Raw genomic sequence first — 14,707 nt, 5'->3', positions numbered from 1 at the left:
TATTTCAAACTTATCCTCATGGTGAGTACACACACACCCACATATATACTCACAAAATCTTGGAGAATGGAAAACCATAAAAAATAAATACATTGAAATGATATTTGAAAGGATTTTCAAAGGAATAGTAACAAGTGCAAATATGTAGAAAAAAAGTTAAGAAAAAAGAGGAAAATTCTTAGAAATAAGGGGCTTGTTGGGCTGGGGTTGTGGCTCAGTGGTAGAGCGCTTGCCTAGCATGTGTGAGTCACTGGGTTTGATTCTCAGCACCACATATAAATAAGAATAAAATAAAGGTGCATCAACAACTAAAAATATATGTAAATTAAAAAGAAAGAAAGAAATTAGGGCCTAATTTTTGGTAGGGATAAATTTCTATTTTTTATATTTATATTTATTTTTGGCTCTGTAACTCTTGGATCAAGGGCTGGGGGTTAAGTTATGTCTTTTTGTTCCTCACCTAACTGCCAGTTCTTGTGGCTAGGAAGCAAAGCTGGGTGTAGTAATTAGATAGATTGGGGAGTGCTGACAATTGTGTATTCCTGTAGTGGGGGTGGTGCAGAGTTGTAAATTGGAAGTTCTAGTAGTCTTGGCTGATCTTTGGAATTCTGTCAGTGGGTATTTGAGATTTGATCTATCCCCCCTATTGCTGGCCTGATGGCAGTCTCTGCTGGATGTTTGAATTTTTGGGGCCTCTGGCAAAATACACTTAAGAGCTTAGGACTAAACCTCCATAGATTTCATATTCACTGCTATGAATGTGAATATGAATTATCAGGTAGAGCAGACACTCTTGTTTGGCTATTATATACATCTTCTCAATAGCTCTTATGGGGTACTAGCAATAGAGGGAGTTTTCTCTCCTTGATATCCAGAGCCTGCCTATTCCAAGCACAATTTTCTTTGCACCCTGTTTCAGTAACATTGGTCCAGGTACACTTGGAAACTGCTGATAACTTCCTTTATGAATTCCCAGTCTCCTATCTCTGTTCTCTGCCCTGCAGTGCTTACAGGTGGTTACTGTGCTGGCACCTGGTTTCCATGCTATGATCCCAGTTCCTGGTGAACTATCTACCTGTGGACTGAGCAATTTTTGGTTGGTGTTTATTGAGGCACTTCTCCCACTGACTCTTGGTACATTAAGTTCAGCCTCCCTCTATTATACAGATTCCCCCATGCCAATTTGAAAAAAATTTGTTTAAAAAATTTACCATGTTTTTCTTTCTCTGTTAGCCTTCTCCCCTCCTTCTCTCAGCAACTCTGGTTGTGGCTGCCACCAGCCAAGTTGCCGCATCTCTAATGTATTATTTCTTATATTATATTTGAAATTTAGGACTTTCTGTGTGCCTATGGTTTCTTTTACAGGCCAGTATTATGTTTCAGTGAGTTCCCTGAGTTACTTCACTGAAGAGCAGTTTTCCAACTTTGTAAATCTGATGATAAGGAACTGCTGGGAAACGTGTCCTTCCCCTAATTTGCCATTTTCTCTCTGGGCTAAAATTGATATTTTTTTAAAATTCAAGCAGGACCCGGAAATTAATAATTTACTACCATCCTAACTCAACATTACCAACGTTGAACCTAAATTCCTAATTTTGAATTAATCATAGACTTCTGGTACCCACTCTACCTTTTATCCTTTTTATTTCATCTTTAAAAAAAACCTTATCCTCAATATCTGATATCTAGAGAATTAATGGCATACAGAATGGGGATATAGTAGCTTTTTTCAGTTTCTTGAACTCCATTTGCTACTTCTGCTACAAAGCATTTAGAGTCTTACAAGTTGCTGAGGCTAGTTTTCCCAGCTTCTTCCCTAGTTGCTAGGATTAGAGGCATGTGCCAATATGTGGTTGCCCACCGCCTCCTAAAAAATAGGGTACCTGTCAGGCATGGTGACACACATCTGTAGTCCCAGCAGTTCCTGAGGGTGAAGGATCTCAAGTTCAAGGACAATCTCAACAATTTACAGACCCTAAGCAATTTAGTTAGACCCTGTCTCTAAATAAATAAATGAATAAATAGGGCTGGGAATGTGACTCAGTGGAAAAATGCCTCTGGATTCAGTCTCTCCCCCCACCCCCCCCCAAAAATAATAAAATTTTAAAAATCAAAAGGGCTTGGATGTAGCTCTGTGGTAAGTTGCCACTGAGTTAAATCCCCAGCACCCCCACTCCCACCCAGCAAATAAATAAACAAACAAACAAACATACATATATACATTAAAAAAAAAAAAAAAAGCACCAGCCAAGTGTGGTAACATATGCCTGTAAACCCAGTGATTTGGGAGGCTGAGGCACGAGGATCCCTAGTTTGAATCCAGCCTCCACAACTTAGCAAGACGCTCTTCTCAAAAAATGAAAAAGGACTGGGGATGTAGCTCAGTTGGGAGCACCCCTGGGTTCAATCCCTTGTAACTAACCCTGCCCCTGCCTCCCAAAAATGTAGTGACCAGAAGACAGGGCTTTTGTTGAGCTTGGGATTGAGATTATCAAACCTTGACATGACTTTAAAATCTCAAAAGCAAGAAAATGGAAGAAGTGAAAGTTTTAAAAAACTTTTCAAGGGATAAGACTTTGGGGGAAATTATCTATATCTATATCTATATATCTTGCTGATAGCAGTGCTGAGGCATTTTAGCCTCTCTGGATGACATGCTGTGGTGGTCAGCAAAATAAAAGGCAACATACCAAATGCAATCAGCCGCCTATTTTTTCCCCATTTTTTTTTTGTATAAATATACTTGATACATACATACATACATACATACATACATACATACATATGTATTTTGGTATTGGGGATTGAACCCAGTGGCATTTAACCACTCACTGAGCCACATTCCCAGGCCCTTTTATATTTTATTTTGAGACAGGGTCTTGCTCAGTTGCTGAGGCTGTCCTCAAATTTGCAATCCTCCTGCCTCATCATCCTGAGTTGTGGGGATTACAGGTGTGTATTATACCTAGTTTACTTAATCATTTTAAGAGTACAGTTCTTTGGTATTAAGTACAATCATTTTTTTTTTTGTGAAACCATCACAACTGTCCATCTCCAAACTCTTTCAATCTTGGAAAACTGAAACTGTATACCCGTTGAACAATAACACCTCATTTTCTCTTCCCCCCAGTCCCTCGTAACCCATACTTTTTTCTGTGTTTATGATTTTGGCTATTCTAAGTACCTCATATAAATGTAATCATGCTATAATTGTCTTTTTGTGATTGGCTTATTTTATAGTATGCTGTATGCTGGGTTCATCCATGCTATAGCAAATGTCAGAATTGCCTTCCTTGTTTAGGCTACGTTAGATCCATTGCATGTATATATCACATTTTGCGTATCCATTCATCTGTTGATGGACACTTAGGTTGTTTCTACATTTTAGTTCTTGTGAATAATGTTGCTATGAACATAAGTATAGAAATACTTCTTCAAGACCTTGCTTTCAATTCTTTTAGGTATATGGTCCTATGGTTTTAATGTATTCCCAAAGCTGATATGTTAGGACCTTAATCTCTAATGCAACAGTGTTGAGAGATGGAACCTTTAAGAAGTGATTAGGTCTTACTCTGTCCTAAGGAGTGGGTTAATGTAATTATGGCAGAGAGTGAGACAGTTATCTCTGAAGTTAGTTCCTGATGAAAGGATGAGTTCAATTCCCTTTCCTCTTGCTTTCTCACCCTTCTTGCATGAGATGATACTGCCACAGGCTTTTGCCAGATGCTGGAAACTTGATTTTGAACTTCTCACTTCCAAAACTGTGAGAAGTTAATTTTTTTCTTTTTATAAATTATTCTATAGTCTGTGGGGGCTGGGGTTGTGGCTCAGTGGTAGAGCACTTTGCCTCGCACGCATGAGGCACTGAGTTTAATCCTCAGCACCACATAAAAATAAATAAATAAAATAAAATAAAGATATTGTGTCCATCTACAACTATCTGTAGTGTTCTGTTAGAACAACACAAAAAGACATATACCCAGGGCTGGGGTTGTGGCTCAGTGGTAGAACACTCACCTAGCAAGTGTGAGGCCTGGGTTTGATCCTCAGTACCACATAAAAATAAGTAAATAAATAAAATAAAGGTATTTTTTTAAAAATAAAGACACATATCCAAAGTGGAGTTGGTGGATCATATTATAGTTATACTTGCAATTTTTTTTCAGGAACCTCTTTACTGTATAGCAGCTATGCTATTTTATATTTCTGCCGATACTTATGGTTTTCTATTTTTTTTAGAGTAGTCCTTCTAATGGTTGCCTCATAGTTTTGATTTGCATTTTTCTAATGATTAGTGTTTCTGAGCATCTTTTCATGTATTTATTGGCCTCTTTCTTTTTTTTTTTTTCTTCAAGGAGTATCTATTTAAGTCCCTTTCCCATTAAAAAAAAAAAATCAGGGTGTTTGTTTTCTTGTCTAGTTGTGATGTTCTTTATATATTCTAATATTAGCCCCTTATTTGATATATGGCTTATAAATATTTTATCCTAGTTCATATGTTGTTTGCCTTTTTAATTTGGTGACTGCTCCCCTCCCCCAGTCCCCCACATAGGGGATTGAACCTAGGAGCACTTAGCTACATTCCCATCCCCTTTTATTTTTTGAGACAGTGTCTCACTAAATTGCTCAGGCTGTTCTCCACCTTGTGATCCTCTTGTCTCAGCCTCCTGAGGAACAGGAATTATACGCATTTGCCACTGTGCCTGGCAAGATAGTACCTTGTGGTGCATAAAAGTTATAAATTTTCATAAAGTCTGATTTGTCTATTTTTCTTTCCTATCTCTGTCTTTTATATCATAGAAATTATTGCCAAATCCAGTGTTAAGAAGTTTTTGCCCTGTTTTTTCTTCTAAGTGCTTTAGGGTTTTAGGTTTTACATTTGGGTCATGGAGATATGTATTTATTTTCAGTGAACAACAATTTAAAACATAAGCACATGTATTTTCAGTCATGTCTAAAAAGTACAGAAATTAAAAAGAACACCTTACAAAATCTATATATTTTTATAAATACTTTAAAAGAGAAAAGTGGAAAACATATGGTGACATTAGGGGAATGTATACAATTTTCTTTTCTTTTTTTTGGGGGGGGTACCAGGAATTAAACCCAGAGGCACTTAACCACAACTACATTCCCAGCCTTTCTTTTTTCTTTTTTTCTTTTTTATTGGTTGTTCAAAACATTACATAGCTCTTGACATATCATATTTCATACTTTAGATTCAAGTGGGTTATGAACTCCCATTTTTACCCCATATACAGATTGCAGAATCACATCGGTTACACATCCACTTTTTTACATAATGCTATATTAGTAACTGTTGTATTCTGCTACCTTTCCTATCCTCTACTATCCCCCCTCCCCCCATCTCCTCTCTATCCCATCTGCTGTAATTTAATCCTCTCCCTTGTTTTTTTTTTTTCCCCTTTCCCCTCACAACCTCTTATATGTAATTTTGTATAACAATGAGGGTCTCCTTCCATTTCCATGCAATTTCCCTTTTCTCTCCCTTTCCCTCCCACCTCATGTCTCTGTTCAATGTTAATCTTTTCCTGCTGCTCTTCCTCCTTGCTCTGTTCTTAGTTGCTCTCATTATATCAGAGAAGACATTTGGCATTTGTTCTTTAGGGATTGGATAGCTTCACTTAGCATAATCTGCTTTAATGCCATCCATTTCCCTGCAAATTCCATGATTTTGTCATTTTTTAGTGCTGCGTAATACTCCATTGTGTATAAATGCCACATTTTTTTTTATCCATTCATCCGTAGGGCATCTAGCTTGGTTCCACAGTCTAGCTATTGTGAATTGTGCTGCTATGAACATCCATGTGGCAGTATCCCTGTAGTACGCTCTTTTAAGGTCTTCAGGGAATAGTCCGAGAAGGGCAATAGCTGGGTCAAATGGTGGTTCCATTCCCAGCTTTCCCAGGAATCTCCATACTGCTTTCCAAATTGGCTGCACCAATTTGCAGTCCCATCAGCAATGTACAAGAGTACCCTTTTCCCCACATCCTCGCCAGCACTTGTTGTTGTTTGACTTCATAATGGCTGCTAATCTTACTGGAGTGAGATGGTATCTTAGGGTGGTTTTGATTTTCATTTCTCTGACTGCTAGAGATGGTGAGCATTTTTTCATGTACTTGTTGATTGATTGTATGTCCTCCTCTGAGAAGTGTCTGTTCAGGTCTTTGGCCCATTTGTTGATTGGGTTATTTGTTATCTTATTGTTTAGTTTTTTGAGTTCTTTGTATACTCTGGATATTAGGGCTCTATCTGAAGTGTGAGGTTTAAAAATTTGTTCCCATGATGTAGGCTCCATATTTACCTCTCATATTGTTTCTCTTGCTGAGAAAAAACTTTTTAGTTTGAGTAAGTCCCATTTGTTGATTCTAGTTATTAACTCTTGTGCTATGGGCGTCTTATTAAGGAATTTGGAGCCCGACCCCACAATATGTAGATCGGAGCCAACCTTTTCTTCTATCAGGTGCAGAGTCTCTGATTTGATATCAAGCTCTTTGATCCATTTTGAGTTAACTTTTGTGCATGGTGAGAGAAAGGGATTCAGTTTCATTTTGTTGCATATGGATTTCCAGTTTTCCCAGCACCATTTGTTGAAGATGCTATCTTTCCTCCATTGCATGCTTTTAGCCCCTTTATCAAATATAAGGTAGTTGTAGTTTTGTGGATTGGTTTCTGTGTCCTCTATTCTGTACCATTGGTCCACCCGCCTGTTTTGGTACCAGTACCATGCTGTTTTTGTTACTATTGCTCTGTAATATAGTTTGAAATCTGGTATCGCTATACTGCCTGATTCACACTTCCTGCTTAGAATTGCTTTTACTATTCTGGGTCTTTTGTTTTTCCATTTGAATTTCATGATTGCTTTATCTATTTCTACAAGAAATGCCGTTGGGATTTTGATTGGCATTGCATTAAACCTATAGAGAACTTTGGGTAATATCGCCATTTTGATGATGTTAGTTCTTCCTATCCATGAACAGGGTATATTTTTCCATCTCCTAAGGTCTTCTATTTCTCTCTTTAGGGTTCTGTAGTTTTCATTGTATAAGTCTTTCACCTCTTTTGTTAGGTTGATTCCCAAATATTTTATTTTTTTTGAGGATATTGTGGATGGGGTGGTTGTCCTCATTTCCATTTCAGAAGATTTGTCACTGATATACAGGAATGCCTTTGATTTATGCGTGTTGATTTTATATCCTGCCACTTTGCTGAATTCATTTATTAGCTCTAATAGTTTCTTTGTAGACCCTTTTGGGTCTGTTAGATATAGTATCATATCATCCGCAAATAGTGATAATTTAAGTTCTTCTTTTCCTATTTTTATGCCTTTAATTTCTTTTGTCTGTCTAATTGCTCTGGCTAGTATTTCGAGAACTAAATTGAATAGAAGTGGTGAGAGAAGGCATCCCTGTCTTGTTCCAGTTTTTAGAGGGAATGCCCAGCCTTTCAACTTTTTGTTTTGAAACAGTGTCTCACTAAGTTGTTGATTGATGCTGGCTTTGAACTTGGATCCTCTTACCTCAGCCTTCTGGTTGCTGGAATTACAGCACTGTGTAAAGCCTAGATTTAATTTTGAAGCCTGTCTCATAAGCCTGACCTATTAAATACATGTGTGTATATACATACGTTAAGATCATGGATATAATTTGAATTAATTTTTATATATGGTATTAGGTTCATTATTCTGATGTGGATACCTACTGTTCCCAGCATCCTTGGTTGAAAAACTGTTCTTTCTTCATTGAATAGTCTTGTCACCTTTGTCACAAATTATTTGACCATACACACAAGGGTCTATTTCTCGTCTTTTTAATACACTATTATGCCTGTCCTTATACCAGTGCCATATTGTTTGGTTACTGTGGGTTAGTAATAAGTTTTGAAGTCAAGAAATGTGAGCCATTCAACTTTGTTCTTTTTCAAAATTGTTCTTCCTTACTCATTTACTCATTTGTTTATGTATAACTGCTTTAGGGCTACAGTGGCAACATGAACTAGCTGTGACCGAGATCTTAGACCTACAAAACCTAATTTTTTTTTCATAGCTTTATTAAGGTAAAATTGAAGTACAATAAAATGTACATATTTGAAGTATGGAATTTGATCAGTTTTGAGATGTATGTAACCAATACAATCAATATAAAAATTTCCGTTACTTTTTTAAAAAGTTTGAAACCATGCAGACTATGTTTCCTGCATGATTTATTACATTAGAATTCAATCACCTTAAGATATGTAGAACTTGTTTTAGTCAGCTTTTACACTGCTTTGACTAAAGGATCTGACTATAACAACAATAGAGGAGGAAAAGTTTATTTGAGGGCTCACAGTTTTAGAGGTCTTAGTCCATAGAAGACTGGCTCCATTTCTCAGGGCTCAAGATGAGGCTGAACATCGGGATGGAGTGTGTGGCAGAGGGAAACAGCTCACATCATGGTGATCAAGAAGCAGAGAGAGAGGTCTCCATATGCCAGATCCAAATATATTATCCCAAAGCCACACCCTTATTCCCCACTTCCTCCAGTCATACCTTCCCCCTTCAGTTACCACTCAGTTAATCCCTTTCAGAGATTAATTTTCTCTTACAACCCAACCATTTCTCCTCTGAACCTTCTTGCATTGTCTCACACATGAGCTTTTGGGGGACACCTCATTTCCAAACCATAACCGAACCCCACCTCCACATGTCAACTATTTCAAAATTAAATGGCATACTTATAGAGATCAAGGAAGAAAGTACAAGAAAAATAAATAAAAAGTACTTAGAACTAAATGATAATAAAAGCTTAAAATACCAGGATTTCTGGGATGAAACAGTACTCAGATGAACAAACTACTTGTATCAAAAAGAAACTAAAAAAAAAATGATTTTCAAATTATGTAGTCGGAAGGAAAAAGCAAGAGTTGGAGCAAAAATATATGAAATAGAGAAGAATTTGATAAAAATCAGACAGTTCTAATCAAGAAAAAAGCAAAAACACAAAAATTAATATCAGTGGAAAGGGAGCTATCAAAGTAACCCTACAGATGCTAAAAATATATTAAGGTAATATTACAATTGTGTGCCAACTTATGTGATAGCTTACATAGCTTGGTTTATATTAGAGAAGAATCTGTGTGCTGCTGAGAAGAAAGTGTATTCAATCATTGATGAATGAATATTCTATATATGTCTCTTAAGTCTAAATTATCAATTGTATATTTTACTTCTATATATTTTTTATTTAGTTTATGTTTGGAGGATCTATACAGTGGTAATAGAGGCATGTTCAAGTTACCCAGTATTATTGTGTTGTGGTCTGATTCTTGAAACTGAGAAGAATTTGTTTGGTACACGTAGATGCTCCATTGTTTGGGGCATAAATATTCACAATTGTTATGTCTTGATGTATAATTCCCTTAGTAGTATGAAATGTCCTTCCTTGTCCCTTCTGATTAACTTTGGCTTAAAGTCTACTTTATCTGATATGAAGATAGAAACCCCTGCTTGCAAAACTGTTTTCTAATTATTCCAGCTGTATTGGATTGTACCAAAATAAATAAAAGGAAAAACTAATTTCTACCAAGATGTTTTATGACACTATAGATACAAATGAAAAATAAGAAATAGCAAGTATGTGGGCTATGTCAAAGGAATGCACGTATCAAGTAGCCAACAGAAGAGCACTCAAGAATATATATAAATTGATTTGCCAGTATGAAATATGTAAATGTGTATTAACGAATGTGGAAAAGTTGAAATCTGAATAGATTAGTTGTTTTCAAGTTGTTATGGCTGCACACAGGAAAAGTTGAGAACTAAATAGTTAAGAGGTTAATACTTGTTTCATTTTATTTTCTCTTAAAACTTTTAAAATTAGGGTTGGGAGTGTAGCTCAGTGTTGTGAAGTCCTTGCCTAGCACATCCAAGACACTGGACTCATTCCCCAGCACCACATACAAAACAAAACAAAACAAAAGCAATACTTTAAATTAAAAATGGTGAATTTTTATTATGAAAATCTCAATCATAAAATAGTAGAGATAAGAATAAAATCTTTCCCATTACTCTCTTCAATTGTTGTGAATACAGGACCAGTCTTATTTCGTCTATTCCCCCCACCAACCTTGAATTATTTGGAAGCCTGTTCTTAACATTATAAAATTTTTTCCTGTTAATACTTCAGAGTGTATTTATAATATTCCCTAATACATATGTACATATATATTTATATCTATATATCTCAAGTCCTAACAAAACAAAATCTACACAATATCATTACAACACCTAAAATTTTTAAAACTGTAGTTCCTATATCATGAAACATTTAGATAATCCTTAATTATCTTTAAAAATTATTTTCATTGTTAATTTATTCAAATCCCCACAAGGTCCACATTTAGTTGAATATGTCTTTTATATCTCTTTAATCTGTAAACTTTCCCTTGTTTTTTCCTTGCAATTTATTTCTAGAAGGAAAGGATTCACAGTCTAATTTTGTTGATTGTATTCCTGTGGTTTTGTTTATAGTTCATTGTCTCCTGTATTTTTGTAAACCAGGATTGAAATATTAAGCTGTGTTCAGATTTAGGTGTTTTGGACTGGGGTTGTAGCTCAGTGGTAAAGTACCACTGGATTCAATTCCAAGTATTGCCAAAACAAAAATAGTTGCAGTTTTTAGCACACATACATCAAAGGTAGTGATGTATGCATTTTATCACATGACATCAGGAAATGTGATGAAACTTGGAATCCACTAATTTTTCTTTATAGAGAAGAGGAAGAAGAGGAAGGGCCCTGAAAGTGTTTATACCTTATGCCCTCATTGAATGAAATGTCGAAGATTCTCCCCCATTGGTTTGACTAGTAAAATTTGTGGTGTGGCTTATAACTCATTCCCAAGAAGCTTATGTAAGTGTTCTTTGGTGTTTATATAATTCTGGTGATTGCTGTTCATGGCTGGCTCTCATGAAGGAGAAAGTTCAGAAGTATTTGCACCCGGGTCTGACTCTGTGATCCTGAGTTAGGGTGGTAGTAGTCATTAACGACTTTTTTTTTCTTTTTAGATATTGATAGATCTTTATTTTATTTGTTTATTTATATATGGTGCTGAAAATTGAACCTGGTGCCTCACACATGCTAGGTGGTAGCATTCTACCACCGAGCCACAATCCCAGCCCCAGTCATTGACTTTTAAGCCAAGTAGATACTAATTTACATTTATTATCTGTCAAAACATGTCTTGTTAACTTACTTATTTATTTTTTGGTACTAGGGATTAAATCAAGGTTCACATCCCTAACCATTTTTATTTTTTATTTTGAGATAGGGTCTCACTAAGTTGCTTTGGGCCTCACTAATTTGCTGAGGCTGGCCTGAATTTACAATCCTCCTGCCTTAGCCTCCCAACTCACTGGGATTACAGGCATGCACCACCATGCCCAGCTTCTTGTTACTTAGTTGCTGGACTTTGTCTCTTTTTTTTCTCAGTGGATGGGTTATATTCTAAAATTGTGGAGGGTTAGTTTTTGAAAGTTCTTTTGCTTAAGTTGTGAATTTAAATGATTCAATATTCAGAAGGTACAAAAGAGCATATAGCGACATAACATTTTGGCTTAGGGAAAATTTAATTATAGAATTAAAAAATAAGAATAGTTTATTAAACATTCAGCTTATAATATTATCTAAAATTCAGAAACTTCATAATAAGCATCATGAAGCAGCAATGAAGTGCTTGTAAAACACTGACATACTTGACAATAAACTTTAAATATTAGTACATGTTTAAACTAAAATTCTTTAACAAGAATAGTTGTTGAACCTAGAGGGTGAGGATTTGTTCAAAGAATGCTGGGCAGTAAGGAGTGGAGTTGGTTTTGACCTATGTCTCTTATATAGAGGAAAGGGGGGAATTCATATCTGAACTAAGTGTGCTTAAGAATTATATACTTTGATCATTTTAATATTGTTGTTATACTTGGCTACATTCAACCCCATGTCAGATGGGAGTACACAAAGCCAGGCCTTATAACTTGGAATGAATGTTTGATAGTGAATCTGTGATGTTGAAAGTCCAGCAGGTTCTGTTCTTTCTCTTCCCCGGAGCAGCCAACTCTGCCATGCAGAAGCCAGAACAAGGAATACAATAGTTGGCAACAAGTTTTTATTGATCATTTTCAGATCCCTTGGCCTGACCTTTAAGACCTGCTCTCTATATTCTGATTTCTGTACTATCTGCCTACTATATAACCTTACCTCCAACTGTACCTCCAAATGATTGCTCAACTGATTTACTTATGAAATAGAAACAAGCAAGATCAGGAGAGTATCAAAGGTCATTATCAGACCCATTTCAGAAGAACCAGCAAAACACTAAGTTGAAGTGTGCCAACCCAGCCACAAGTGTGGTTGGTGTGTGGCCCAAGCTGCAGTGTTGGTTAAAGTGGCCATTTAGCGATGGCTGTTCCCTCCTTAGGAGTCTGCTGTCCATCCAGCTACTCATTTGTTGGCTTCCCTTTTTAGAAGGGAAGCATTTTTAGCTGTGAGTTAGGAGGAATATGAAAATGTTTGGAGGGTTGGGGTGCCTAAAAGATTGAGTTCTTTTAAAGGAAAACAGAATGCTGAGCTTTCCTCCTATAGTGTTTCAGACAGAAGTCAGAAAGGACTGATGGAAGAGGATCATGAATTTGGAGGGCAGCTAGTCTGACTTGGAGCTCTACCTTGAAGCATCCTTTTTCTTTCTTTATTTTTTGAGGGGCTGAGCATTGAACTCATGACTCTGTATCATGTGTTCTATTCCAGAGCTGTAGCTACAGCTCTTAACATCTGGCTGGATATAGAAGCTATGGAACCAGGCTTCCTTATTGAGTGCTGAAAATTGAACCCAGTGCCTCATACGTGCTAGGCAAGCACTCTTGCCACTGAGTTACAGCACCAGCCCTACACAACATTCTTAATGCTTCTTGCCACCCTGTGCTCAGCTTTCTCTATAAGGCCTTTTGTAAAAAGCTTATTGTAGATCCATTGATAATGGTGAAGGGAGTATGGCATTTTAACCTCTTGCTTATGTTCCATTGCTTAGGTCCCATTCTGAGCATTCCTCAACTGATTCCTTCCTTGGCGTTTCCCGTTTGGTGTTCAAAAAGCAAAGGCAGCCTGCTTGAAACCTTTGATGGTCCCTCAGAATGAGGGCAAATGAAGATGCTGCCAGTGTTGCTGTAGGGGAGTGAATCACCTCAAGCATCTACATGTGAATGAATGGGCATGCACACACACCCATCTGCTCACTTTCACAGTGACGACATTAGCCTCCTCTCTATACCCCCAAACCAGGACAGTACCCCACTATACCTGGATTCAGTCCCCAGTACACCCCCGCCACCTGCTTTCAAATGAAAAATAGAAGGGACTGGGGATGTGGCTCAGTGGAAGAGCACCCTGGGTTTAATATTAAATTCAGTATTAAATACGAAATTCAGTATTACAAGCAAAACTTAAGAAAGGTTAGTTGTATAGCCTCAAAGTTTCTTTCCCCAAGTATTTTTTTTTTTTTTTTTTTTTTGGTTTTAGCATATATTCTGAAATTCTTCTTAACATTTTTCCTTCCAGGAAATGGAGCTTATTAATTCTCTTCTCCTGAATGTAGACTGAGCATAATGATAGACTTCTGATGAATAAAATATAGAAAAGGAAAGATTGTTATTTTATAGTGGAGAAACTTAGCAAATACCACATTTATCAAGTGATCAAAATGTAAGTTATGTATGTCTGATAAGATGTGATGAGAAGGGCACTTCACCTCTTGTGATATTCTTCCCCTAGAAGTTATAACCCCAAACTAATCATGAGAAAACAACAGTCAAACTCAAGTTAGAGGGACAGTCTAAAAAAACATGTGACCAGCGTCTGGTGTTTTTTTCACTCTAAAGTATTGAAGTCATGAGAATAGGCTAAGTAACTACCTCAGTTTAAGGAGACGTGACAGCTACAGGGAACATAGTGTACTAGATGGGATCCTATGACAGAAATAAAGACATTAGTGGAAAACTGGTGAAATCCAAATAAGGTCTGTAGTTTGGTTAAACACAGTCACCAACACAATATATTTGGGTCCTTCCTCCATAAGGACCAAGTGCCATTGCTTGGTTTTGGCATTTGTGTTCTAGTTTCAAATTGCTCTTACCTTTGGGAAAGACCTTTTGGTTGTGTAGTTGGGGGTTCTGGCAGATTTAAGAACAGGCTTTATGGCTTAAGTGATTCTCAAGGCCTGCACATTTAGCAGAATGCTGCTTTAGCAGGCTGAGGCGTGGGACTGTGTACATGGACCCTCCTGCCTTGACCCCTGTCCTTGCTGGTATTTGATGCAACAAATGTCATTCAGGAATCTCTTCCTTTTTTCCTATCAAGTATTTACTTTAGACATTCTAATCTTTCAAGGCCTCAGTCACATTTTATCTTCAATATGATATAATTCCTGTGTGCTTATTACATAAAATAGCCTTGTATTTCCTGTAACTGTAACATAATTATTCTTGGTTTATTTAATTACCTTTGGCTAAAAAATGATGCTTTAAACCTCTAAGTTCTTTAGGTCTATTGATCTGCTCCTTCTGTAATATTAAGTACACCTTGCCATGTTTTATCTGTCTATATATGACTTATCTCCATCAATAGAAAACAAACATCTTTGGAAGGAAGAAGTCTTGA

General features: G+C 36.7%; 1 protein-coding gene across 7 annotated transcripts in view; it reads left to right on the top strand.

The window, feature by feature from the left end:
* Window positions 1-14,707, top strand: part of Rad54l2 (RAD54 like 2) — a 156,733-nt gene that overhangs the window by 115,702 nt on the left and 26,324 nt on the right. The gene's annotated exons all lie outside the window — the stretch shown is intronic.

This window comes from Marmota monax, unplaced genomic scaffold (genome assembly GCF_021218885.2).
Source record: "Marmota monax isolate L192 unplaced genomic scaffold, Marmota_monax_Labrador192_F-V1.1 WCK01_AAM20220418_F8-fsc00022, whole genome shotgun sequence".
NCBI classification, from domain to species: Eukaryota; Metazoa; Chordata; class Mammalia; order Rodentia; family Sciuridae; genus Marmota; species Marmota monax.
This window is presented reverse-complemented; position numbering and strand designations above follow the sequence as displayed.